The sequence below is a fragment of the Leopardus geoffroyi genome, chromosome D4, assembly GCF_018350155.1.
Source record: "Leopardus geoffroyi isolate Oge1 chromosome D4, O.geoffroyi_Oge1_pat1.0, whole genome shotgun sequence".
In the NCBI taxonomy this organism is placed as follows: domain Eukaryota; kingdom Metazoa; phylum Chordata; class Mammalia; order Carnivora; family Felidae; genus Leopardus; species Leopardus geoffroyi.
In genome coordinates, this window is record NC_059342.1 from 1,692,894 (window position 1) to 1,720,426 (window position 27,533).

General features: G+C 47.9%; 1 long non-coding RNA gene and 1 pseudogene across 1 annotated transcript; one reads left to right on the top strand and one right to left on the bottom strand.

Annotated features, from left to right (window-relative positions):
- Nucleotides 1–2,287: 2,287 nt before the first annotated feature.
- LOC123593177 lies at nt 2,288–3,675 on the bottom strand (annotated as a pseudogene).
- On the top strand, nt 2,913–26,689 carry LOC123593178. Its single transcript, XR_006710169.1, has 4 exons — nt 2,913–3,025; nt 17,764–17,771; nt 21,355–21,358; nt 26,659–26,689. It is a non-coding gene; the product is annotated as an uncharacterized LOC123593178 (long non-coding RNA).
- The last annotated feature ends 844 nt before the right edge of the window (nt 26,690–27,533 follow it).

The window sequence follows — 27,533 nt, forward strand, 5'->3', positions numbered from 1 at the left end:
TAGCTAACTGTATTTATATATTTGTGAGAATTGATTTCTGGACATTAACGTGCTTTGCTATCTTTGTGCCCCTATCCTACCGTTCTGATTACTGTAGTTTTATGACAAGTCATGTGATGAGCTAGTATTAGTCCTTCAACTTTGTTTTTATTTTTTAGAGAAGAAGTTTGGTTTTGGGTCTTTTTTTTTTATATCTTCCATGTCTCTATTTAACTTTTTAAACATATAGAATACAATTACAATAACTACTTTAATATTCTTCTCTGCTAACATTAATATGTTTCACTTCTTGGTCAGTTTTTTTTTAATTTTTGAGAAGAAAATGTATTTATTTTGAATTAATTTGAAAAAACAAATAATATTCCTAGAAATGGAATATGAGTCTGTTACATTGTAGGTAGATTGAATGCAAGCACAAGTACAAAAAAGTCTCACTTTTGTACCCAAAGCATCTTAATACTTCAGGGACCGTGAAATCATGACCTGAGCTGAAACCAAGAGTTGATGCTTAACGGACTAAACCAGCAATAATTGGTGGCACCCCAATGATTTTGTATTTCTACAAATATTATTGAGCTTCATTCTGGAACACAGTTAAGTTACTCAGAAACAGTTTGATGATTTGGGGTCTTGAGGCCAGAACAGCGTTCAGTCTAGGGAAAATGACTCCCTAGCAACAAGCCAAGACTATTCTGTGTTGTCTTCACAGAGCCCTGTAAATCATGAGGGTTTCCACTCAGGCTGGCGGAAACAGACACTCTCCCAGGTCTTATGAAATCTCTGGACACCATTGCCTCTAATCCTCTCAGGTGGCTCTTTCTCCATCCTTGAATAGCTTTTTCACATGTGTATACTGATCCATACTCTGGTACATCCTGGAAGGGAGCCCTCTGAAGTTCATTCTCCATGCAGATCTCTACTCTCTAGTATCTTGTGCTACGACTCTCGCCAGTCTCATCTTTGTCTCTCAACTCAGACCGCTGGAGTCTATCTTTTCCCTCTCCCTGCACCATGACCTAGAAACTGTCAAAGGCAGTAAGCTGGAGTAGTCATGGGGCTCACCTCCTTTGTTTCCTGGCTCATAGAGATCAATCACTTTTCTTCATTGCTTGATGTCCAATGTCTTGAAAAAACCATTTTTTTCATACGTGGTATTTATTTTTTGGTTATTTCATATGGGAGGGTAAATCTGGACTCTGTTACTCTACCTTGGCCAGAAGCAGAAGTCTTTTCATTGTTCAATTTCATAAGTTAATCTTCATAAAAAATAATTACCTTGATGGGGCACCTGGGTGGCCTAGTCGGTTAAGCGTCTGACTTCAGCTCAGGTCATGATCTCATGGCTCATGAATTCGAGACCCATGTTGGGCTCTGTGCTGACAGCTCAGAGCCTGGAGCCCGCTTCAGATTCTGTGTCTCCCTCTCTCTCTCTCTCTGCCCCTCCCTTACTCACGCTCTGTCTCTCTCTCTCCTTCAAAAATAAATAAACATTAAGAAAAGAATCACCTTGGGAGGTAAGGAGGGTGGGCTGGAAGGCTGGAGTTTAAAGGGGCTGGATCAGACTCAGAGATGAGTGTGGAGGCAAGAAGAGAGAGACCAGGAGATCTCCATTCAGGCACACTGGGATTTGACTCATGATTCCTAGTCCAGGAAGGTTTCTGCTTTTGCAGCCAGTGTCCCAGTCTTGTGGCTCAGGGTTGTTTGAGACTTGGAAGGAAGAGCTCTATGTAGGAGTTATGGCTGTCTCATCCCTGGGGCAAAGGACCTGTTTCTGGCCCCTTTGGCATCTGAACAAAGCACTTTCCCAGGCATATCTTCTCCCAGGTATCGTTCTGTCCCCCACCTGTGGTAGACGGGAACATCTTAAGGCCTGGCAAACGGTGTGGCCACAGCCAGGAACTACCAGCATGCTCCAGCTCTCACCTAAGGCTGCCAGCACAATCTTGATGGCTGGCAGTGATTCCTCATATAAAAATACAGTGGTTCCAGGCCTATTTCTTTTTTTTTTTTTTTTTTCTCATCAAATTTTTGTTTTAATGGGCCTCAAAATTCTGTGACAGACCTTTGGTCAAGTTGTTTCCATTAAAAAGTACTGATTTTAAAAACTAATAACTTGAAACTGCCACACACACCACACACACACACAAAAAAAAATGGTCCACAAAACATTCTCCTTTCCTTCTGAAGGTTTTACAATGCATTGTTATCATCAACCGGTCTTTTACTATTGTACTTAAATGGCCACCTGGCGCAAATAGTTGTGACACCGTTCTTCTGCCACTGATCAAGGCAGGTATGGGCATAATATTCATTTAGCTTTCTGAGCTTCCTGGGCAGACTTGGTGACCTTGCCAGCTCCAGCTGCCTTCTTGTCCACTGCTTTGATGCCACCCACAGCAACCTTCTGTCTCATGACACAAACAGCAAAACAGCCCAGAGGAGGATAGTCAGAGAAGCTCTCAACACACACACAGACTTGCCAGGAACCATATCAACAATGGAAGCATCGCCAGATTTCAAGAACGTGGAGCCATCTTCCAGCTTTTTTCCAGAACCACGACCAATCTTCTCCTTCAGCTCAGCGAACTTGCAGGCGATGTGAGCTGGGTGACAGTCCAGCACAGGTGTGTATCCAGCAGCGGGATGGCCTGGATGGTCCAGGACAATCACCTGAGCCACGAAGCCAGCTGCTTCCATTGGCGGGTCATTTCTGCTGTCACCAGCCACATTGCCACGACCAACATCTTTAACAGATACGTTCTTGGCATTGAAGCCCACACTGTCCCCAGGGAGAGCCTCGCTCAAAGCTTCATGGTAGATTCCAACAGACTTTACTTCAGTTGTAGCATTGACTGGAACAAATGTGACCACCATGCCTGGTGAACACCAGTCTCCACTCAGCCCACAGGGACAGTACCAATACCACCAATTTTGTAGACATCTGGAGGGGCAGACGCAAGGGCTTGTCAGTTGGACGAGTAGGTGGCAGAATGCAATCCAGAGCTTCAAGCAGTGTGGTTCCACTGTCATTGCCACTGTACGGGTGACTTTCCATCCCTCGAACTGAGGCGTGTTAGCACTTGCTCCAGCATGTTGTCACCTTTCCGATCAGAAATTGGCACAAACGCCACTGTGTGGGGGTTGTAGCCAGTTTTCTTAATGTAAGTGCTGGCTTCTTTAATGATTTCTTCGTATCTGTAGGGTGGCTCAGTGGAATCCATTTTGTTAACACCAACAATAAGTTGTTTTACATGCCAAAAGGGCATGCTCATGGGTCTGCCCATTCGTGGGGGTGCCTGGTTCAAATTTGCCAACATAACCAGCAATGATCATGACAGCACAGTCAGCCTGAGATGTGCCTGTAATCATATTTTTGATACAGTCTCTGTGTCCTGGGGCATCAATGCTGGTCACATAACACTTACTAGTCTCAAGTTGCCACAGGGAAATATCAATGGTGATAATCACGTTCATATTCAGCTTTCAGTTTATCCAAGACCCAGGCATACTTGAAGGAGCCCTTTTCCATCTCAGCGGCCTCAGATTAGATGACCAGTAGTAGTAGACTTACCTGAGTCTACATATCCAATGACGACGATGTTGACATGAGTCTTTTCCTTTCCCATCTTGTTGTAGGTTTAGCGGTGGTTTTCACAACACCTGTGTTCTGGTGGCAAACTCACTGTGGAAAAGGTCTGGACCTATTTCCTGAAAAGTCTTTCTTTCTTCTTCAATTCCTTTGGAGCTCTTGTCAAAAAATCGGTTAACCCTATAAGGGTGGATTTATTTCTGGACTACTGTCTATTCCATTGATCAGTTTTTCCATCCTTTTGCCAATGTCATAATGAGTCTTGACATAGTGTAAGTCTACCAATCTTTGCCTTCTTTCTCAAGATGGCTTTGGATACTCTAGCTATGTCACATTTCTATATACATTTTAGGATAAACTTGTCAATTTCTAAGAGCACTGCTGAGATTTTGATTGGGATTGTATTAAATCTATAGATCAATTTGGGAATCAACATCTTAGCAATGTTGTCTTTCAACCCAAGAACATGGTATTTATCTACATTTATGTAGGTCTTCCTCAATTTCTGTTAGCCATGTTTTGTAGTTTTCAGTGAACAGTTCCAGTACAACTTGGGTTAAGTTTTCCCCTAGTCATTGTACATTTTTGATGCTTCATAGATAGTATTGTGTTTTTTTAAGAATCATATTCTAATTATTCATTGATATTATATGGAAATATAATTGATTTCTATATGATGACCTTGTATCATGAAATCTTGCCTAATTCATTTACTATTTCTAGTAGATTTTTTTGGTAAATTCCTTAGACTTTGCTATTTACACAATGTGTCCTCTGAAAAATAGACTTTTTTTTTTTCTTTCTTTCCAATCTCTATGTATTTGATTTCTATTTTATTACCTTATTGCACTGGCTATAACCTCAAGTACAATGTTAAAAAGAAGGAATGAGAGCAGACATCCCTTTTCTCTTTTCAATCTAAGAAGCAAAGTATGCAATGTTTCACCATTGCATGTGATGCTAATTGCTGGTTTCTTATAGATATTCTTTATCAGATTGAGGAAGTTTCCTTCTGTTTCTAGAATTTGCTGAGAGGTTCCTCCATGTCCTCCAAATCATGGGATTTGGACAGGTGTTGAATTTTTCAAATGTTGTTTTCTATATTTATTGATGTGATCATATATTTTTTCCTTCGTTCTATTAATGTGGTAAATTATACTGATTTTTTAAATATTAAAGCAACCTTGCATTCCTGGTATTGACATGTGTGCACTTGTATACATATGCACACACACACACACACACACACACACACTTTTTCCTGCAATTGATTTGCTAATATTTGCTAAGGATTTTGTGTCTATATGCTTAAAGAATATTGGTCTGTAATTTTCTTTTCTTGTAATGTCCTTTGCTAGTTTTTTTATTAAGGTTATGATACCTTCTAGAATGGTTAGAAAGTTTTTCCTCCTCCTGTATTTTCTGAAAGACTTCGTGTAAGATTGGTATTATTTCTTCCTTAAATATTTGATATAATTCCCTAGTGAAGCTATCTGAGCCTAGAGTTTTCTTTGTGGGCAAATCTCAAAGTGTTAGTAAGTATAGGGCTATTCATGTGTACTGTATGTGTGTGTGTGTGCACATGCACATGAAATATGGAATTTTTGTGCCTTTTGAGGAATTTGTCCATTTTATTTAAGTTGTCAAATATATTGGCATAAGGTTGTCCGTAACATTCCGTTATTGCTGTTTTACTGTCTTCAGGACATGTAATTACATCCCCTCTTTCATCCATAATAACAGCAGCTTGTATTTTCTCTTTTTCTTTAATTGAGCTAGTTAGGTGTTTTGTCAATGTTATTGATCTTCAGATAACCAACTTTTTATTTTCTTGATTTTCTCTATTGTTTATTTTCTACTTTATTGTCTTCGGTTCTTGTCTTTATTATACCCTTCTTTCTATTTTGGTTTTAATTCGTTCTTTTTTAAATTCTTAAGGTGGAATTTAGATGATTGTATGTATTTCTTCTGTTGGCATTTCAAGCTGCAAATTTCCCTTTAAGGACAATTTCTGCTTCCTTCCATAGATTTTGATATGTTTTAGTGTTCACCACTTCAAAATGTTTTCTGATTTCCTTTGTGATTTCTTCTTTGACCCATGGATTATTTAGAAGTGTGTTACTTTTAAAGATCTGGGGATTTTCTTATTAACTTCTTACGGATTTCTTAATCTCTAGTAATGGCTAGAGAACATACTCTTATTGCAATGCTTTTTAACGGAGTATGACTCATTTTGCTGAACTTCCATATGCATTTAAAAAACGTGTGTTCATCAGTGTTGTGGTTTATAGATGTCAACTGTGTCAATTTGGCTTATGATGTGCAGATCTTCCATCTCCTTATTGATGGTTCCTCAGTTACTCCAAGAGGAAGGTTACGTCTCTATATCTGTGATCTGTGGGTGTGTCTATTTCTTTAGTTCCTCAGTGTTTGCTTCTCTGCATTTTGAACATCTGGTTGTTTGGGGCATTCATGTTCAGAATGGCTGTATCTTCCTGAAGAATCTACTTTTATCGTTATGAATCAATTCTCTTTCTCTACAGACACGTCAAAATCCTTTCTACTTTCCCATGTATTTGTCATTGTTGGCACTCCTCACTACTTCAGGTAAGTAGGCTTGCATCTGCTATTATAGCTGTTGAATCCAAAGAGCTTCCTTTAACATTTATGGTAGTTTAAATCTGCTGTAGATGAATTATCTCAGCTTTTGTTTGCATGGAATGTCCTTATTTTCCCTTTATTTTTAAGGGATGATTTTGCTGGCTATACAATTCTAGATTGAATTTTTTTGCCGCATTTCAAAGATGTCACTTTATTGTCTTGTTTCTGATGATAACTCAGTGGGAGATTTTACTTTGAAGCAATCGCTACACCCAATGTGGACCTCAAACTCACAACCCTGAGATCAAGGGCCACATGCTCACCAACTGAATCAGTCTTTAACTTTGCTTTTTAACCATTTAAATATGAGGAGTCCTAGCGTGGGTTCCTCTTTTTTTCTCCCCCTGTTTATCCTGCTCAAGTTCCATTGTGCCTCTTGCATCTTTGGGTCTATGGTTTTCATCCAATTTTGAAACTTTTCTGCCACTATTTCTTTAAGTATTTTTCCACCCCAATCTCTCTCTCTTCTTTCGGGACTTCAATTTTACACACGCTAGACTAATTGATATTTTCCGCACAATTCTGAGACTCTGATTATTTTCTGACATCTCGTTCTCTGTGTGCTTCAACTGGATAGTTCTATCACCTTGTCTTCAAGTTTACTGATCTTTCTCCTGCAGAATCCAATTGCTAATAAATTTCACCTTGCAAGTATTTTATCAGCTCTAGAATTTTCACTTGATTCTTCTCTACAGTTTCATGTTCCCTGATGACATTCCACTTTTTTTCATGCTTCTACTGTAAATTTTTTAATGTTTATTTATTTTTGAGAGAGAGAGAGCAAGAGAGCACATGCACTTGCATGCACACATGCACACAAGTGGGGGAGGGGCAGAGAGAGAGGGAGACACAGAATCCAAAACAGGATCCATGCTCTGAGCTGTCAGCACAGAGCCTGATGCGGGACTTGAACTCACTAACCGTGAGATCATGACCTGAGCCGAAAGTTGGATGCTTAACCAACTGAGCCATCCAGGCACCCATTCACTCTTCTACTTTAAGTTCTTGACTGTAGTATAATAGATAATACAGTATCGCAATCATTTAAAGTCCTTGTCTGTTAAACATATGTTTTATTTCTATGTCTGTTTACTCTTTCTTTTCTTTCTTTCTTTCTTTCTTTCTTTCTTTCTTTCTTCTTTCTTTCTTTCGCTCCTGGTTGTAGGTTCCCTTTTCCTGCTTTTTGTATGTCTAGTAATTTTTTATTGTGTTTCAAGCATTGTGGATGCTATGCTGTTGAGAACCTGGATGTTCTCTTTCTTTAGAGAGTGTTCACTGGTTTTCTGACAGGCCATTAGTTTATCAGCAGATGAACTTGATTTCATTGAGGTTTGCTGGTAGGCATTTTAGGGAGGGCCTAGAGTAGCCCCTCATAACAGTGAGGCAGAATACCATGTCATTGAGCCCTCCTGGATCCCCCCTTCAGCTCTCAACTACCCACCAGCCGTTCTCTGCTAACCACAGCGGAGCGCAGCCCTGTGCATTTCTAGCCAGTATATTCTGCCGAGATGCTGAGGTGCTCTGGGAAAAATTCTGGCGCGTCCCTGCACCGTCTTCTCCTTCCCACTCCTTGCCTTGCAGTTCTCTCCACCTCAGCAGTCCCGAGCACCACTGTGTCCCCCCTTCCCAGGACGCTGTCTGTGTAGGTTCCATATCCCTGTGCCACAGCTGGGTGAGTGCGTCAGACAGAAAGCCAGGTTGTGGAGCTCACCTTGTGTGCTCTCCTTCTCTTGAGAATTACAGTTCTCCTTTGAGGCCTAGTGTTCGGAACAGCTGCCTCATGTGTACTTTATCTAGTTTTATAGTTGCTTGTGGGGGAGGGGTAAATCTTCCACTCGGGACTTCCTCATGACCGGAGCTGGAAATTGAGACCTTCTCTTTATTGTTCATCTTGTACATGAAACCTCTTTTTTTTCACCTTGTGCATGTATTATCTTTATATCAAATATTTAATGATGGCATACAAAATCTTGGTGCAGGCAGCACTCGGTGCAAAGCACCTGTTGGCTTGTGCTTTGGCTTACAGACCGCTTGCCTATCAGCAATTACACGGGTTGCCTTGAATCCCTCCTTTTCATTGGGAGTTTGGAATGAGCTAGCCTTTAGTGCCAGTGTTGGTTCAGCCACTTACTAGCTCTGTGGCCTTGGGTAAGCTGCCTACTCTCTCTAATCTCCAGTTTCTTCTGGGAAAAATATACCTCCCTCATCAGGTAGCTTTGAAAAGCAGAAGAAATCATTCCTCTCAAATGCCTACCACAGTGCAGGCTACAGTACAGGTGTCCAGAGAGTTTTCTCCTTTCCTTTCTTCTTCCTCACCCAGGACTTGAGCAAGGGAGAGCCCAGTCCAAGCCTGGAGCTTGACCTTTCTCTCTTTACAATCTTCACCTTGAGAGAGTGGGTGCAGGAGACCATCCAGGCCCTGCAGGCACACCCCTGGGTGGAAGGACGGTGGGTGGGTGGATTACGGACAGATGCATGCATAGATGGGGGAATTAATGAATGTGCAGCCCGGTGGCCTCTGTAGAGTCTGAGCTCTTGGAGGCAGGGCCACACCTCCTTTGTCCTGTGCAGCAGGAGCCTTGGTACAAGGAATGGGCTTCCATTTCCCTGTTTCACCATCTCATCTGGGAGCTGAGAACACCGGTTTCATCTACCAGATTTCATTCTGTGCCCCCCACAGGGTCTGCAGTAGGCCCTTCAGTGACACTCTAGAATAGAATCCCAGCTCCTCACCCTGCCCACAGGCCAAGGACCTCACCACCCCATTGGAGCCCACATGCCCATACCCAGAGTCATGGACATCCTTGCTGTCCCCAGGTATGCTTAGCCCAACTCGGCCTCTTGACAGCTGAGCAGACGGGCTTGGTTAACCCAGTCGTTTCAGGTGGTGGACAGTCCTGCAAGCAGAATAAGACGGGGTTATAGGGCAGAGGGGTCAGGCAGAAGGGGCTTCCAGCAACATCAGCCCCAGGCTAGGCCCCTCCTTCTCTCCAGGGCAGAGGCCTTTGCTGTAGGATCCAGCTGAGGACCCACTGCGGGAGGTGCCCAGGGTCCCAGGAGGAGTGGGGAGTCACAGGGGCAGGAGGGTGCTGGCCAGCCACGTGGTAAAGGGGCAGGACGTTATAACCCATTTGTTCATTGATTATGCTTTTCCTAAGCACCTACCACGTATCAGACACTGTCCTGGGCACCGAGGGTAAAGTAGTGAACAAATCAGACAGCTGCTGCCTTCAGGAGTTTTCACTTTTGTCAGGGAGGCAGACAATAGACAGGGGAACCCATGAGTACACAATGTAAAGGGAGGGCAGGGCAGGGCTGGGAGGAAGACAAAATGGGGCAGTGGTCAGGGCCCTCCGAGTGGAGAAGGAGCCAGCCCTGCAGTCACTGGGTCAGGGGTGTCCTGGGCAGAGGAAACAGCAGTGCAGAGACGGTGAGGCAGGAACAAGCACTCGCAAGAGGTGACTGGAGCCTGGGAATGAGGGGAAGGACGGGGTTTGACGTGCCCAGGGTTTAAGAGCATAAAGTAAGTGGCCAAAGTTGGAAAACTGGGGTATTTCAGGTCAAAAAGTCAGATTCCCATCGTCTCCTAGAATTGGACGTTGCTGGTGTCCTCAGGCCCATTGGCTGGAGATGAGAAGCCCTGCCCCTCCCCCAGGACTGGGCACCGGCCTCCCTCCTCCCCCAGCTGGGCCTCGTTGCCGTCCTCACTGGTCCTGGTCGTGGGTAACGGGTGGGCTCTGCCCACACAGGCCCTGAACCCAGGCCCCTGCCCCTCGAGGCACCTGTGCCGCCCCCTCCCCCGCCCTCACTGCTCCTGCACCCGACCCACCCAGCAGGCCCCAGCCTGCCCTCTGCTTCTGCCTTCCCGCTGCTGCTTCTCCTCCGCCTCCTGAGCCCAGCTCAGCTCAGCTCTGGCCTGCAGGCCCGCAGGCCCACAGGCTCCTCATCCCTGGAGGCATCCTGGACAGGCTGTGCCCTGCCCCGTGGCTTGCCCCCTCCCCACCCTGGGGAAAGACCGGCCTTCCTCTCTTGGGAGGGGCATGAGCTCCTGGGCCCCTCACATTCCCCCCCCCCACACACACACTCTTCTGTCACTTGCCTTATCATCTGGTGCCCTTAGCGACTTGGCTGCCCTGTGCTGGGAGGGAGGGGCCGAGCGACCTGCAAGGGGGCGTGGCTTGGCAGGCCTCAGGGAGGAGCCCCCTCCTTCTGAGCCATTTGGGGCCTTGAAGGTTTGGACGGGGAGGGCCAAGGTCTGGCTGAGGTGGAGAATGGAGCATGGGGGCGGATGTGGTGGAGGCGGGGAGAAGGCTCCCTGTTCCCGTTGGGGTCAATGGAGACAGCAGAGGGAGAGGGGCGTCTTGGCCGAGTCCCCCACTTGTTGCCTGTGAACCCTTCATCCTGTCCTCATCTGAAGGGCACGGCCGAGACCATCCCGTCCACCCTGCTCCATGCCCTCAGACACACACGCGTGCCAGGGAGTGTAGGCCCGGGCTCCCAGCCCCCAGCTGCATGCCAGACCCGGGACCACGTGACATGGGCACTCACCTGCATCACACACCCAAGTGACTTCCTCAAACACCCTGCCTCTCCAGCGGACCATGAGAGAGTCATTAAGACAGAGCAGGACTTTATAAACGTGGCTTAAAGTGAAGTACGCAAGAAAATCTCTGTAATTTCCCGCCGGGCAATGGGGATGTTGTCTGATTCCTACAGGCCATAATTTTTGGGAGAGAAACGTTTTTTCCCCCACAAATGATGGGAAGTTGGTGGTTACGGTTACGGCTGGCTGTTGACGTTGGGAAGCTGTTCTGATGCCCAGAATCCCACCTACCTCAGCTAAATGGTATCTTTATGAAATTAGCAGAACGCGGCTGCACCAGGGGAGGCAAAAAAGAAAAAAATGAGCTTTCGAATTTTAAGTATAATTGGAAAACTGACCTTTGGAAAATATTTTCCCACCCCAGCCCCACACTGGGGAAGAATGGGTGCTTTATGCTGAGGGTGAGTGGCGTCCTTGAAGAATTAGCGGGTCTCTCCGGAGGTGGAAGCCGAGTGGAGTGGTGTGAGGGGTTGTGGGGTCCCTGGGGGCATCTTTGGGTTACAGGGCTGGCGGTCGCTGACCCCCCGAGGGCTGGGGACTCCGAGGCTGCCCTGGGCCGGGTGCATCAGAGAGCGGCCGAAGACGGGCCCTGCCCAGCGGAAAGCACCCGGTGGGGAGCGGGAAGCCTGCTGGGTGCTGGCCTCCCGCACCGCTGTCCCCCCAGCCCTGATATGTCAGAGAGGAGGCGTCAGGGACGGCGCAGTTGGGCTCTGGACTGATGGAGCCAGGGTGACGTTGAATGTGCAGGTGGAGAAGACAGGAAGGGGTCAGCCGGGCTTCCGGGGAGGACGCGCTCCAAGAAGCCGGGGTCACGGGTACAAAGAGGCCTGATGCCATCCGGCATTGTGGCAAATGTCCTTTCGAGCCTTGAATGCACAGTTGCATCACCTCTGAGCCTTGGCCTCATCACCTCTAAAATGGGCGATAAGAGGCGAGGAGCAAATGACAAGGGGCCAATCTGGAGAGAGCCGCAACGTCCCTCCTGCTGTTCGGGGCGTGAAGCCTGCCTGTCCGGCTCGTGGCTCTACCCGCCTGCACCACGGCTCTGTCTCTGAGTGGACGCTTGCCACACTGATGAGTGCCCCGAGGTCCTGCGGGCTGGCACGGACCCACCAGGACTCCTGCCTCCCGGTGACCTCTGGACCTCTGCTCCTGGGCTGCAGGCTCAGGCCCCTGGCCAGCCTGAGGGCCCTTTTGCTCTTTCCATGGTCAGCCCAGAGGCCGTGCAAAGTGTAAGCGCGTGACCCCTGGGCTGTCCTGGGGCCTCTGCAGGGAGGAGCCGCCAGCCCTCCTGGGGGACGGAGCAGACCCCTCCTCAAATCTGGCCTGGGTGCTGCTTTGTTTCCAGATCCGGCTGTGACAAGGCACTTGTTTGAGGCTTCCCTCACCAGCACGCACACCCGAGTGGTTGTGTGCCTCAGTGGGCCCCCGGTGCCTGGTCTGAGCCCCTCCCCAGGGGCAGGATTCACGGGCCTTGCTGCCCACACTGCTCCAGGCGCACTTCTGAGCGTGCTCCCTGTAGAACCCGCTGTGACTTCTCACAGCTCGAGGAGGGGGAGATACAGCTAGCCCCGTTTCCCCGTGAGGCCCCACCACCCGGATGGTGCCGAGAGGGCGAGGGGCAGAGCTGGGTTGGCCCAGGGCCTGGCTGCTGTCTGTGTCTTCAAGGCAGTCCTGCTCTTGGTGCCTCCTGGGGGCTGCCGTGCCTGGCTTACTGCAAGACGGGAGATGTGCTGTGATGGGGGACACAGTGGCAGCTACTAAGTGACTTAAACCGGTTGGTTTGCAAGAAGCCTGGGGACAGGTGGTGGGAAGCAGCCGGCAGGGCCACCCCCGGCCCCAAGAGCAGGTTCCGGCCTCCTTCCTCTCCCTCTACGGGGGTGTCTGCCCCCGTCACCTCTCTCCCTGCAGCTGCACTGGCCAGTCTCTCCGGATTCTCGGGTACCGTGGTAATGAGCTGGTCTGTGCTGCCTCCTTGGCGGGAACTGTTCTGCGCCCTCGGCACCCTTTCCATTCCCCCCTCATGACCCCACGCACGTGCCATCGTTACCCTGCTTACTGATGGGGGGACCGAGGCACCCCCAGTCACGCCCCCAGCCCCCCTCCCCCCAAGAGCCCTGGCCTGGGAAGCCGAGCAAACACACAGGGCGGGTTTCTCACTCTTTCCTCCTTGGAAGGCGAGCGCTAATTACCCTTCACGCTTTCTCCTCTGTAATTGTCTCAAGACAGGAGTTTAGTGGCCAAATGTGAGTAGAAACAGCCTCAGGGAGAAAAGCCAAAAGCACAGGCCCTGGGAGCTAAACTAAGGACTTTAGGGGCACGGCCGGGAGCCCATCCCACAGAGGGGGAAACCGAGGCCCGCGGACAGGGGACCAGGCCCCGCTCAGCTGCAGGGGCCGCGCGGGCAGCTGGTTGGGCAGCGCAGCGATCCATGTCGCGCATTGCAGGTCGCTCACGAAGGCCCCCAAAGACAACGCACGTTTCCTTGAAGCTAATTGCTTTAGTTTGAGGTAATATTGGTCACAGAAACACCAGCAGTAACCTTTGGTCTTGGCAAATTCTCCCCTCAATCACGGAACGTAAACAGCGATAAACGAGGGCTTTTTAAGGCTTTCTTCATAATGCGTAGCACATGCATTTGTTACTCAATCTGCCTGCGCTCAGCCCGAAACCTGAGCGCCAACAGGAGGGGAGCCGCAGCCCAGCGGGGTCAGGGCTCCCGGGAGACAGCCCGCCCCAGCCTGCCTCCTGCCTCCCCCCCTCCCCGCCCCCATCCTCCTCCCTGCTCTCCTCCCCCCCACCCCACCCCCGCCTCCCCTCCTCCTCCCTCCTCCTGCTCCCTCCTCCCTCCTCCTCCCTCCTCCTGCTCCCTCCTCCCTCTTCCTCCCTCCTCCTCCCACTCCCTCTTCCCCTCCTCCTCCTTCCCTCCTCTCCCTTCCCCCCTCCTCTCTCCCTCTTCGCTCCTCCCTCCTCCCTCTTCCTCCCTTCTCCTCCTGCCACTCCCTCTTCTTCCCCTCCTCCTCCTTCCCTCCTCTCCCTTCCCCCTCCCCTCTCTCCCTCCTCCCTCATCCTGCTCCCTCCTCCCCCCTCCTCCCCTGGTTCCCTCTTCCTCCCTCCTCCCCTCCTCCTCCCTCCTCCTCCTCTCCTCCTCTCCCTTCTCCCTCCTCTCTCTCCTTCCCCCCTCCTCCCCTTCTCCCTCCTCTCCTCCTCCTCTTCTTTCCTTCTCCCTACTCCTCCCTCCCCTCCTCCCCTCCTCCCCCCACTCCTCTCCATTCCTTCTCCTAGGGGGAGAGCCGAAGTTTCTCTAGTTGGTCTCTCTCTCTTTTACTCTGTCTCCCTGTGTCTCACCTCCCTCTCTTCTCCCTCTGGCCTCCACCTCTCTCAGTCCATGAGATACCGCAGGACATTAAAAGTGCACACTGCCCTCAATCCTGCCCTGCCCTGAGGGCCACCAGCCCCTCAGAGGGCCACCTCCTGCCCCTCTTCCACCTGCTCAATTTGCTGGAGCTCCAGACACCGGACTTCAGCCCCTCCCCTCCCCTCCCCTCCCCTCCTTCCCTCCCCCTCACGGGGCACGCAGTCTGCTTATTTCTCGGCCACTCTCTCCCGGCCTTGGACGTGGTCTGTGGAGCACGTGAGCCTGCTCCTTCCTGCAGACTCCCTAACTTCAGCAGTAAAGGAGCTGATAGGGGCGGGTGGGGAGCTCCTGGGGGAGTCCCCAGAGGGGGAGGGGAGGTGTCGCAGGCCTGGTGGCCAGGCTGAGGTGCCGACCTGAGTTCCATCTGGGAGCTCAGGGGGGGCTGGGGATCTGTGCCCTTCCCATGGCCCCGGGGCCCCCGGGTGCGCTGCACCCCATTTGCTGGGCTTGGGGGTTGCCCAGGCAGGGGCTGCTCCAGGAAGGGAGCCAGAAGGGCTCATGCTGCTCAAATGTCAAGCAAATTGAAAATTGAGGCAATTTAGGTAAAAGGCAGCTCTCCAGCAGCACTCACTCTAGTGAGCTGGAGAGAGATCTGAAAGTGATTTCTTGAGGGGCCTGGGTCCAGGCCCGTCCCCCCTCGTCCCTCATCCCCGGAGGACAGCAGAGTCTGGGGGCCGCCTCTCCTCAGGGCTCCTGGGCACCTGGCCTGGCCTAGAAAGTGCTCTTGTTCCTGGGGAAGTTCCTGCAGACGCCCTTCCTTTCCAGAGGCCGCTTGGCCAGGGGGCATCTCCCCACCCTACCTCTGACCTCTGACCCAGAGTCCCCGAAGCACCCTCCTCCTCTGCATCAGAGGTATTACATGGTTCCCCAATTCCCCCAAACAAAGCTGAGACCACCGCTCGTTCCTTCAGGGAATCCTGCCCAGCACCTGCTGCCTGTGTCCCCCGGACAGGATCCTCTGAGGACAGGCCCTCGGCCCTGAGCCTCAGTCCCCGGGGAACCTCGTCTTCCTCATCTGTCAGAGGGTCATAAACTCCCCCAGACTTGTTGGGGGACTCAGCGAGATGAAGCAGACAGTGCTTGGCCTTCACACAGCAGGTGTGGGACAGGGAAGACAATGGTGAAGGGCTGTGGGTGGCCCTGCCTGTGTGTGTATTGTGTGCCTGTGTCCTTACACGTGTGTGCACATGTGTGTGTCCGTGAGTGCATGTGTGTTCGTGTGTGTGCTTACATTATGTGTGCATGTATGTTTGCGCATACTGTGTGCCTATGAATGTGTCTACAAGCGTGTGTGCACATGTGTGTGTGTGCGTGTGTGCTTCTGTTGTGTGTGCACGTGTTTGTGTGTGCAATGTGCATATGCAAGTACTTGTGTATGTGCGTCTTCACCGCTCGCTTTATCACACCAGCCCTGTGGGTTTTGGGCTCCAGAGCCCACGTTGTCTCAGACGTTTCCCCAGGGGCCTGGCTGCCATGAGCTCAAAGCCAAAGGACATGCAGTCTTTACTGGGGCTCCAGTCTGAGCTGGCTGAGACACCGAGAGCCTCTGCTACTTTTTTTTTTTTTTTTCAACGTTTATTTATTTTTGGGACAGAGAGAGACAGAGCATGAATGGGGGAGGGGCAGAGAGAGAGGGAGACACAGAATCGGAAACAGGCTCCAGGCTCTGAGCCATCAGCCCAGAGCCCGACGCGGGGCTCGAACTCACGGACCGCGAGATCGTGACCTGGCTGAAGTCGGACGCTTCACCGACTGCGCCACCCAGGCGCCCCCCTCTGCTACTTTTAAGAATGTTCCCATTTCACACAGGTCCTGGGGCAGCGGAGGGTGTTGGGGACAGCCTGTGAGAGCAGAGAAGCAGCAGGGGGTGGGGGGAGGTGGGTGGGGGGTGCACTCAGTGGGAGGCGGCTTGGCCGGGCAGCAGTAGGAGGCACGGCCGGCCGAGCCTTACAGAAGCAGGCTGAGTGGAGGAATAATAACCCAAAGTGAACACTCTCGTGCATAAAACAGTGTTCCAAGAACGAACCCCAGGCACATCAGAGCCAGCCTCTGCGATGGGGCGGCCGCGCACGGGGGTCAGGTTAACTTGCCCCGGTAAAATGACCATTTTCCGCACAAATAATCACAGCGTCTGCACGAAAGACACAAACCCGTGAACTCTGTTGAAGTGAGGCGTGAGGGTTTTCCCACCAGGCAGCGTGCAGCGGGGGATGTGATCTGCACAGTGGGGCCCGCTCCTGCTGCTTCCCTATCTCCCAGGCCTCCCAGGAGTCCTGGCTCCAGGGAGCAGCGCCTCGGACCCGGCGCAGGCCTCTGGGACCTGAGAAGTGGGCACGTTTTCAGGGAAAGAGCCCCCCACATCCAAACCGTGCCCTGGGCTCCCTCTGCCCTGGAGCTGTGGATGGAGACCTCTGGGAAGTACACAGGAGACGAGGCCATTTTCTCCTCTGTGAGCCCCCACCCTGTTCCTGGCCTGGCGGTGGGGCGGGCTGAGGAGCAGCCCGGAGCTCCCGTGACCACCACACGTTAGTGGGGGTGGTATGGGGGAGCCCCTTGTCCTGATGGACGCCCCGGTGGGGGGGAGGGGCCAGCCGACCCGTCAGGTTGGGGTCCGGCCCCGCCTGGCCCCTGTGCCCTGCCTTCCCTCCTCCGAGAGTCCCAGACCAGGCCCTGGACACCAGGCTCCCCCTGTTTGCTTGCGCCTGAGGGGCCGGGACCGGGGCAGAAGCAGCCCCGGAGGACAGGCCCAGCATCTGCCCAGCCGAGATCCTGCAGCCTGTAGGGCTTCCTGGGGGAGGGGAGGAGGGGGAGGGATGACTCACAGACACACATAACACATGCGTGTATACGTAGACACCACACCCCCCGCGCGTGTACACACGACATGCATGTACCCACGACACACATATACACACAACACACATACCACACATGTACCCGTGCATGTACACACCATGCATCCAGACGTACATGTACCTGCAACACGCACAGACATGTATGTACAACACATATGCACACACAGACACGACCCCTCCACACGCACACATGCATGCACACTCACATAGTACTGAGCCTCCAGGCAGCCCCAGCCCCCCGGCAGGCCGTTCTCAGCCCTCCACGGCATGGGGCTCGGCATGTGAGGCTGGGATGCCTGGCCACAGCCACACACTGAGCCCTGTGACTGAGCCCAGGGGCCTCTGACCCCCTGGTCCACTCAGCCGGCTCCTTCCCCTTCTGGGTGTGGAGACTGAGACCCGGGAACCGGTGACTGACCTGGCCAGCACCGCCAGGCTCACAGGCCTCTCCCGGCTTCTGGTGCAAAGGGATCCCCCTTTGCTGCTGCAGGATGGTTAATTTGCCGTCTTTACACCAAAGCTCCCCTCAGCCACCTCTACCTCCGGGAAGATTTCCTCAGCGCCCCCTCCCCGCCAACCCAGGGACTCACGGAGCACCCTCTTGTTGAGGCTGGATGTGCACAGCCGGGCACTGAAGCGGAAGAGGTAGGTGTGCTCAGGTGAGCGAGCGACTCAACGGGAGAATGGCTCAACATCCTTCTATTCGTTCGAGGAGCTGGGGCAGTACAGCCACCCAGCCCCTCGTCCCCACCAGAGGGCTCTGGAGGACAGTCCATCCGTCTCCTCTGCTCCCTGCGGGATACACCAGGCCTCCTGTCTGTGTCAAGAGCCTCTCGCTGCCTGCAGCTGGACAGGGGACTGGAAGGAGTGGAGGGAAGCCTGAATCTCCACTTCCGTACGGGACCCTGAGGCCCGGGGTCACAAATTCTTCCTCTCACTATCGCATGGACCAGAAGGGCAGAAGTCCAGGTCAGTGGGATGCAGCCGCATCCTCTTCCCAGGGTCTCCTGGGCTGAACCATGGTGCCAGCCAGGCTGCACCCCTTCCTGAAGCTGTTTAAGCCCCCAGCCCGTGGCATTTTGTTAGAGCAGCCTGAGCAGACTAAGACACCACCAGGTAGGCTGCCCAGGACTGGTCTTAATGCCCTATTGGGTGGCTTCTGGAAGCTTGGAAGAAATGGTGGCCGGCATCAAATGACATGCAGATGTCAGAACTGCTTTGGCTCAGTGACAGGGTCGGGATCAGGTACCTTGAGAAGCGGGTGTGCGGGAACAACCTCTACCACGTCCCGAGAACCCTCCAGCTGACCCTGCTCCTGGGAAGGATTCAGAGGACGTTTCCTCCCTGAAGCAATAAGGATGAGGAACCGCTGTGAATCGGGACACCGCCATGACCCTGGGCTCCCCTGCACCGAGGAGGGTCCTGGCAACAGCCGCTAGATCACTGTGCATGGAGGAGCGGAACGAGGGGGCCATGAGGGTAGGACTTGATATACACAATCCAACGAGGTCAGGAAAGCACGAGGAAAGGGACGTCAGCAAAATGGTGCACGGGAGCTCCGAACGCCTGTCCCTCTACTGAAACGTTGAGAAACAAGCAGAAACTGCCATTACTCCGGAAAACAGTCAAAGGTTTATAGCCATCAAATGAGCAATGAATCAAGAAAAAGACAACTTGAAAACAGCAGGAAAGCTTTGGGGCGTTTCACTTGCCCCCGGCCTACCTACCTCTCCCTGGTTCAGTGAGAGCCTTCAAGGGGCAGCAGCCCAAATTCCCAGGCTGGAATCCTGGTCCCTGGCTCCAGGGAGCAGAAAGACTTTACCTGAAAATTATTGTGTGTGTCTGTTGTAACTGGTCTGGGGCCACCTGGAGGACGGACATAAGGAACCCAGCTCTGATCCCCTGACTCAGACCTCAGGCCAGAAACGGGGTGAGCACCACCTTCAGTTTTGCAAGGCAAACTAAGAGCCCACAGGTGACTCGGGCAAACACGGTGAGGACATGGAACCAACTGCCTAAGGCCCAAGAGGAAAAACTGGGAGATGCTTGATTCTTTGGGAAAATAGGATATTCAAAAGCACCCAAAATACAGAGGGACTTTGAAAGCCACACAGATACCCAGGACAAGACACTCGCTTAGAAATGACATCAGAAGACCGTACGCTTTCAGGCTGGGTCACCTTGAGGCTCAGCCATCCTGCCCGAGTGTTGGAGGGCCCCGGCCCGGAGATGATTCGCAAAGACTGGGAGAGGTGCTTGCTTTTGTTTATTGTTTGTGCTCGTGGGTTTTCTCTCCTTTTCTTTGTGTTCCTGGCATGCAAAGAAATCTCTGTCAAAATATTAGCTGAGCATGAGGTAAAGAAACAAGAGCTCAATTAAAGTCTTTGCAAAAATATTTTGGGAGAGCCCCTAAATAAATACACTACTAAAGCCACATCTTTCAACAATCAAAACAGCACATGCGGAGAAAGAGGAAGAATCGGATCTTCAATGTTACCACAGTACAACATTCAAATGTCCAGTTTTCAACAACAAAAAAATCACGAGGCATACAAGAGAGAGACTTATTCAAAGGAAAAATATATTGACAAAAATTGTCCCCGAAGAAGTCCAGACACCAGACTTACCAGATGACAAAGAATTTAAACATGGACAAAGAATGAAAGAAAATCAGAAGAATAATATAAAAACAACATAAAAGTTTGAATAAAGACAAAGAAATTGTAGAAAGTTCTTGAGCTGAAAAGTACAATAACTGAAATGAAAATTTCACTAAAGGGGCTTAATAGCAGATTTGAGCAGGCAAAAAATATATCAAACCTGAAGATAGGCCAATTGAAATTATTGAATCTGAAGAGCAGAGATAGAGACAAAAAATACACAGAGAAGTGAATGAAACCTAAAGAATCTGTGGAATGCATCAAGTGGGCCAACACAGGCATAATGGGAGTCTCAAAAAGAGAAAGAGAAAGGTGTAGGAAGAATACTCTGAAGAAATAAGCCAAAATTTGATAAATCTACAAATCCAAGGAGCTCAACAAACTCAAAGAAGGATAAACTCAAAGACACTTACTGAAACACATCATAATCAAACTGCTGAAAGACAAAGACAAAGAAAAACTCTTGACAACAGCAAGAGAGAAGTGACCCATCACATACACGCGATCTTTTGATAATAACTACAGTTGATTTCTCATCAGAAACCTTGGAAGTCAAGAGGCAATGCCATTATAACCTGTGTTCATGGATCAGAAGGATTAATATTGTTAAAATGTCCATACTGCCCAAATCCTCCCATAGATCCATTGTAGTCCCTATCAAGACTCCAATGGCATTTTTTACAGATATAAGAAAAAAAATCTTAAAATTTGTAGAGAACCACAAAAGACCTCAATAGCCAAAGCAATCTTGAGAAAGAAGAACAAAGCTGGAGGAATCATACTTCCTGATTTCACACTATATTACAAAGCTGTAGTGATCAAAACAGTATGGTATTGCATAAAAATAGACACATAGACCAATGGAATAGCATTAATATCTGAGAGATAAACCCATGCATAGATGGCCAACTAATATTTGACAAGGGTACCAAAAATGCTCAATGAGAAAAAGATAGTCTCTTCAATAAATGGTGTTGGGAAAATTGGATATTCCCATGCAAAAGAATGAAATCGGACCCTTATCTTTCACCACTAGCAAAAATTAACTCAAAGTGGACTAAAGACTTATATATAAGAACCAAAACTGTAAAAATCCTAGAAGAAAATATGGAAAGTCATCCTAATGTTGGTCTTCAGAGTGATTTGGGGGGGGGGGGTAGGATATGATACCAACAGCACAAGCAACAAAAGCAAAAAATAACAAGTGGGACTTCATCAAACTGAAATTATTCTGCACAGCAAAGAAAACCATCAACAACATGAAAAGGCTAACTATAGAATGGGAGAAAATACTTGCAAACCATGTGTAAGAGGTTAATATACAAAATATATAAGGAACACATACAATTCAATAGCAAAAAAAAAAAAAACCTGATTAAAAAATGGGCAAAGAACATGAATAGACATTTTTTCCCCAAAGAAAATATACAACTGGCCAAGAGATACATAAAATGGTGCTCGATGTCACTTATCACCAAGGAAATGCAAATCAAAACTGCAACAAGATATCACCTCATACCTATTAGACTTTTATCAAAAAGACCAGACATAACAAGTATTGGTCACAGCACAGTCTCATAGTCGTGAGATCAAGCCCTATAGTGAACTCCATGCTGTGCATGGAGCCTGCTTAAGATTTTGCCTCTCCCTCCTGCTCTGCTCCTTCCCCCCTCAAAAAAAAAAAAAAAAAAAAGAAGGGATATCCTGCCATTTGCAGCAACATGGGTGAAGCTTGAGGACATTATGCTAAGTGAAATAAATCATAGAAAAACAAATACCATATGATCTTACTTATATGTGGAATCTTAAAAGGCTAAGCTAGATACAGAGAGTAGATTGATAGTTGCCAGGGGTGGGATGGCATGTGCTGGGGAGAATGGATGAAGGTCATCAGTGGTACAAATTTCCAGGTATATGATGAATAACTCTGGAGATCTAAACTATAGTCTGGTGACTGTAGTTAACAATACTGTAATATATACTTGAAAGTTGCTAAGAGAGTAAGTCTTAAAATTTCTCATCACCACAAAAAAAGGTAACTCTGTAAGGTAATGGAGGTGTTAAGTAACCTCATAGTGGTAATCATCTTATATGTGTATCAAATCACAAACTTACACAATGTTATGTATCAATTCTGTCTCAATAAAGCTGGAAAAAAACAGAGCTCAAAAATATATAAAAAACTTTGTCAGATTTCAAGGAAGAAATAGTTCTATATTAATAGTTGGAAACTTCAAAATTCCACTTTCAATGAGAGAGAGAACATATAGACAGAAGATTAACAAATAAACGGAGGAACTGAACAATACTCTAAACCAACTAGACCCAACAAACATATATAAAACACTCAACCCAACAACAGTAAAATACACATTTTTGTCTGGATCTTTCTCTGGGATACTTCATATGTTAGACCACCAAACAAGTCTCAGTAGATTTTAAAAGATAAATACCATGCAAAGTATCTTCTTTGACCACAGTGGAATGAAACTAAAAATCAAGAACAGGTAATCTGGAAATTTACCAAAAAATGGAAGTTAATCAACACACTCTTAACCAAGGAGTCAAGAAAAAAATAATAAAAGAAATTAGAAAACAGAGACTACTGAAAAAGAAAACACAGCATACCAATGTGACATGCAGTGAAAGCAGTGCTAAGAGGGAAATTTATGGCTGTCAATGCTTACATTAAAAAATAAGAAAGATCACAAATCAATAAAGTTTACCCCTTAATAAACTAGAAAAAGCCAGCAAACCAAAACCAAAGTAGCAGAAAAAAGGAAATGATAAAAATTCAAAAAGACGTAAATGGAATATAAAATAGACAACAAAGAAAATCAATCCAACTAAAAGTTGATTGATAGGAACTGAATTGTGTTCCCCTCCGCTCAAATTCCTATGTTACAGTGCTAACCCCCAATGTGACTGTATTTGGAGATAGGGCCTTTAGGGAGATAATTAAGGTTAAATGAGGTCATAAGGGTGGGAGCCTAATCCAATAGGCATGGTATCCTTATAAGAAGAGAACAGAAGCAAGCCCACAGAAGACAGAAAATGTGAAGAATAACCAAGAAGGCTATGTTCTACAAGCCAGGAAGAAAGCTCTCATCGGAAACTGAGTTTTCCAACACCTTGATTATTGACTTCTAGCATCCAGAACAGAAGCAGAAATGTCCATTGTTTAAGTTACCTAGTCTGTGGTATTTTGTTATGATTGCCCAAGTAGATTAATGCATTGGTTCTTTAAAAAGATCAACAAAGGGGCGCCTGGGTGGCTCAGTGGGTTAAGCGGCCGACTTCGGCTCAGGTCATGATCTCGCGGTCCGTGAGTTCGAGCCCTGCGTCGGGCTCTGTGCTGACAGCTCAGAGCCTGGAGCCTGTTTCGGATTCTGTGTCTCCCTCTCTCTGACCCTCCCCCATTCATGCTCTGTCTCTGTCTCAAAAATAAATAAACGTTAAAAAAATAAAAAAATAAAAATAAAAAGATCAACAAAATCAACAAACCTTTAAGTAGACTGACAAAGAAACAGAGTCAATGCATAAAAATAAAATAAAAAATGAAAGTGGGAATATTACTATCAACCCTACAGAAATAAAGATAATTACGTAAGAGAATACTATGAAAATGTTGCATGAACAAGTTAGATAACTTAGACAAATTTCCAGAAACACGGAAATTATCAAAATTGACTCAAATGGAAAATTTAAACAGACCTATAGCTATTAAGGATATTAAATCAGTTGATTAAAAACTCTCCCCCCCCCCGCCCAATTCAGAACCACATAGCTTCACTAGTGAATTCTATGAAACATTTAAAGATTTAACACCAATTTATATCAAATTCTTCCCAAAAAGCGGAGTGAACACTTCCTATCTTTTTCTATAAAGTCAAAATTTCCCTGACGCCAGTGCTAGATATGACATCATGAGAAAAGAAAATTATGGACTATGACCCTTATGAGTAAAGGTGTAAAAATCTTCAACAAAACACTAATGTCTTAGTCTTCTCCAGCTGCTATAACAAACTACCATAGACTGGGTGGTCTAAACAACAGATAGGTATTTTCTCACAGTTCTGGAGGCTGGAAGTCCAAGATCAGTGTGCTGGCATGTTAGGGTTCTGGTAGGAAGCTACTTCATGGCTTGCAGATAGCTACTTTCTCACTGTGTGCTCACGTGGCCTTTCCTCAGTGCATGTGTACGGAGAGAGAGAAAGAGAGAGAGAACTCTTTCCCTTCCTCTTTGATAAGGGCACTAATCACATGATGAGGGTCCTGCCCTCAACCTCATCTAAACGCAATTACTTCCAAAGGCCCACCTCCAAATACCATCACACTGTAAGTTAGGACTTTAGCATATGAATTTGGTGGTGGTAGGGAGGTGATGCAAACATAAAGTCCATAACAACTAGCAAGCTGAATCTAACGGAATAATTTTAAAATTACACACCACATTATACACTAAGTAGGATTTATCCTATGAATACAAAGCTAGTTCAACATAAGAAAGTCAATCAGTATAATACATCACATTAATAGAAGAAAAAAATAAAACCACGTGATCATCTCAACTGACGCAGAAAAGACGTTTGACAAAATCCAACAGTTTCATGATAAAAATATTCATAAAACTAGAAATAGAAGAGAATTTCCTCAACCTGATATATGACATTTGTGAATAACCCACAGCTAACATCATACTCAATGGTGAAAGTCTGATCCAACCTAGGATCAAGACAAGGAAGCCCACTTTCATCATGGCTACCCAACATTACACTGGAGTAACCAGAACAAATAGACAAGAAAAAGAAATAAAAAGACATTCAAGTTAGAAAGATAGATGTAAAATTATCTCTATTTGTAGATAGCATGATCCTATATAGAAAATCCCAAAGAATCCGTGAGAAAGCTACTAGAGCTAATTGAAAAACTCAGCAAAACTTTCAGGGTACAATATCAATACATAAAAGTCAGTTGTGTTTATATATACCAGCAGTGAACAATTCAAAAAAGGAAATTAAGGAAGCAATCCCATTTATAATAGCACCTAAAAGGATAAAACACCAAGGAATAAATTTAGCCAAGGAAGTAAAAGACTTGTACACTGAAAACTATAAAACATTGCTGAAATAAATTAATGAAGGCCCAGCAAATGAAAAGTGTCCTGTGTTCATTGACAGAAAGGCTCAATATTTTTAAGATGTTAATACTACCCAATGAATCTACAGAGTCAACACAATCCCTATCAAGATTCTACAGCATTCTTTTTACAGAAATGAAAAATCTGATCCTCAATTTCATGTTAATTGCAAGGAGCCATGAATATCCAAAATAATTGAAAATAAAGAATAATTTGAAGGACTCACAGTTCTCAATTTCAAAACTTACAGGATGGAAGACAGACTTGATGAGGGAATTGTATTACAAATGCATGAAACAACCTCACTGAGGGGGTGGGAGAGGTGTGACCTAAGTAACTTTGGAAGGGAGCCGAGTGGGTGGGACTAAGGCAGAGGAAGTGCCCGTGAGCCCCCTGCTCCGGTAGGTACAGGCGTCTCCCAAGGGGTCCTTGTGTGAGTGCCAGGTGTATTGACTAACTGGGTGTGGGGGGTGGGGAGCAGGAGCCTCACTGGTGGTGAATTACAGATAAGCAAGGGGTGGCTACTGTAATGGCCCACGTGGTGACAGATTTGAGTGGAAACCATCAGTAAAAACTCATGTTTGCCCTGATATAGATACGATGTCTCCACATAGAAACACGTAGAGGCACGTGCATCCACGCCACTTTGGATGAAGGCATCTATCTTTTGCTCTGTTAGCTTAGGGGGCCAAAGAGAAAAGACACCCCAGCATCAACGAGCACACTCAGCACTCAGATCTTGGTTTCTAATGCCATCCTCCAAGATGAAGAACCAGGGCTCCCTGGAGAGATGAGTGATCCTAAGACTGGGGCGAGAAATACACAAGATGTAGCTGGAGCATCTTGCAGGGGCAGAAAATAAGGAGGTGTTCAAAACACACACGCCACGCACAGAGTGATGGATGTTCCAAAGGCATGCAGCACAGGAGCCAACCGGAAGAGTTCCCAATGGCCAAAGCCATGGCAACTTGAACAACAGAATAAAGAATGTAACACTGGAAATATCCATGGGATCGTACCAATATAAATAAGGGAACAAATGAGTAAATGGGAGAAGATACAAACCTTCCGTGCAGGAGAATTTCAAATAACTCATGAAGGTAGACTGACCTCAGGGACAGGAGCATGTGCCCCCAACCTTCAGGTGTGAGCTGCACAAAATGACTTCCTTCCTAAGAACATGGTGTGGAAAGGGGGAAAACAGCTTTCCAGAAAAGAAAGCTGATGAATGATAACTCAGCCAGGTGGCCAACAGGTGACCAACCCCAACAGTGATGATCGTGTGGGTAGGATTCGAGGACGCTGGTGGACGTGTGCCAATCCCTGCGGCTTCGGCTTGGATCCGACACACCATTGGCTCTTCTGTCAGCCAAGCACGTGAGGGCGGCCCAGATTCCCGGCTGGAGCTCAGACTCCCTCTTCCCCATGGGAAGAGCTAACCATCAGCCACCCTGCAGAGGGTGCGGATACAGGAAAGCTTAAAGAACTTTTCTTTTTCATTTATTTTCCTTTCATTATTTAAATTTTAGTCAACATGCAGTGCGATATTGGAGTAGACTTCAGGGATTCACCACCTACATACAACACCCAGGGCTCATCCCAACAAGCGCCCTCCTAATACCCATCACCATCCAGCCCATCCCCCACCCACCTCCCTCCATCAACCCTCAGTTTGTTCTCTATCTTTAAGAGTCTCTCATGGTCGGGCGCCTGGGTGGCTCAGTTGGCTAAGCATCTGACTTCAGCTCAAGTCATGATCTTGTGGTTTGTGAGTTCAAGGCCTGCATCGGGCTCTGTGCTGACAGCTCAGAGCCTGGAGCCTGCTTCGGATTCTGTGTCTCCCCCTACCCTGCTCGTGCTCTGTCTCTCAATAATAAATACACATTAAAAAAAAATTTTTTTAAGTCTCTCATGGTTTGCCTCTCTTCTCTTTCCCCCTTCTTTCCATGTGTTCATCTGTTTTGCTTCTTAAATTCCACATATGAGTAAAATCATATGGTATTTGTTTTTCTCTGACTGACTTATCTCACTTAGCATTGTACTCTCTAGTTTCATCCACATCGTTGCAAATGGCAAGATTTCATTCTTTTTGATGGCTGAGTAATATTCCATTGTGTATATATACCACATCTTTATCCATTCTTCAGTCGATGGGCATTTGGGCTGTTTCCATTTGGCTATTGTTGATAGCAGTGCTGTAAGCATTGGGGTGCACGTGCCCCTTCGAATCTGTGTTTGAAGAACTTTTTTGCCATCAATCTAGCACCATGGTTGACTGTACAAATAAATAAAGTTTTATCAGGGCACAGCCATACCCCTTTGTTCAGTCACTTATGGCTGTTTTCATGCTACAAAAACAAAGGTGTGTGGCTGTGAGAGCCAGGCACAAAGGGCACCGAAAAGCGTCGCGCCCGCCCTGCCCCAGCGCCGGTGCAGAGGCCCTCTGGGATGCACCTAGAATGACCGAGGAGGCATCTGACTCGGGCCAGAGTCAGCCCGGCGGCACTGGGAACAGAGTGCTGATTTTAACCCCAGTGCCCCCCCACTTCTTCCCAGATGTGTGTCACTGGGTTGGGGGTCGTGGTTTTTGGCGGGGGGGGGGGGGCA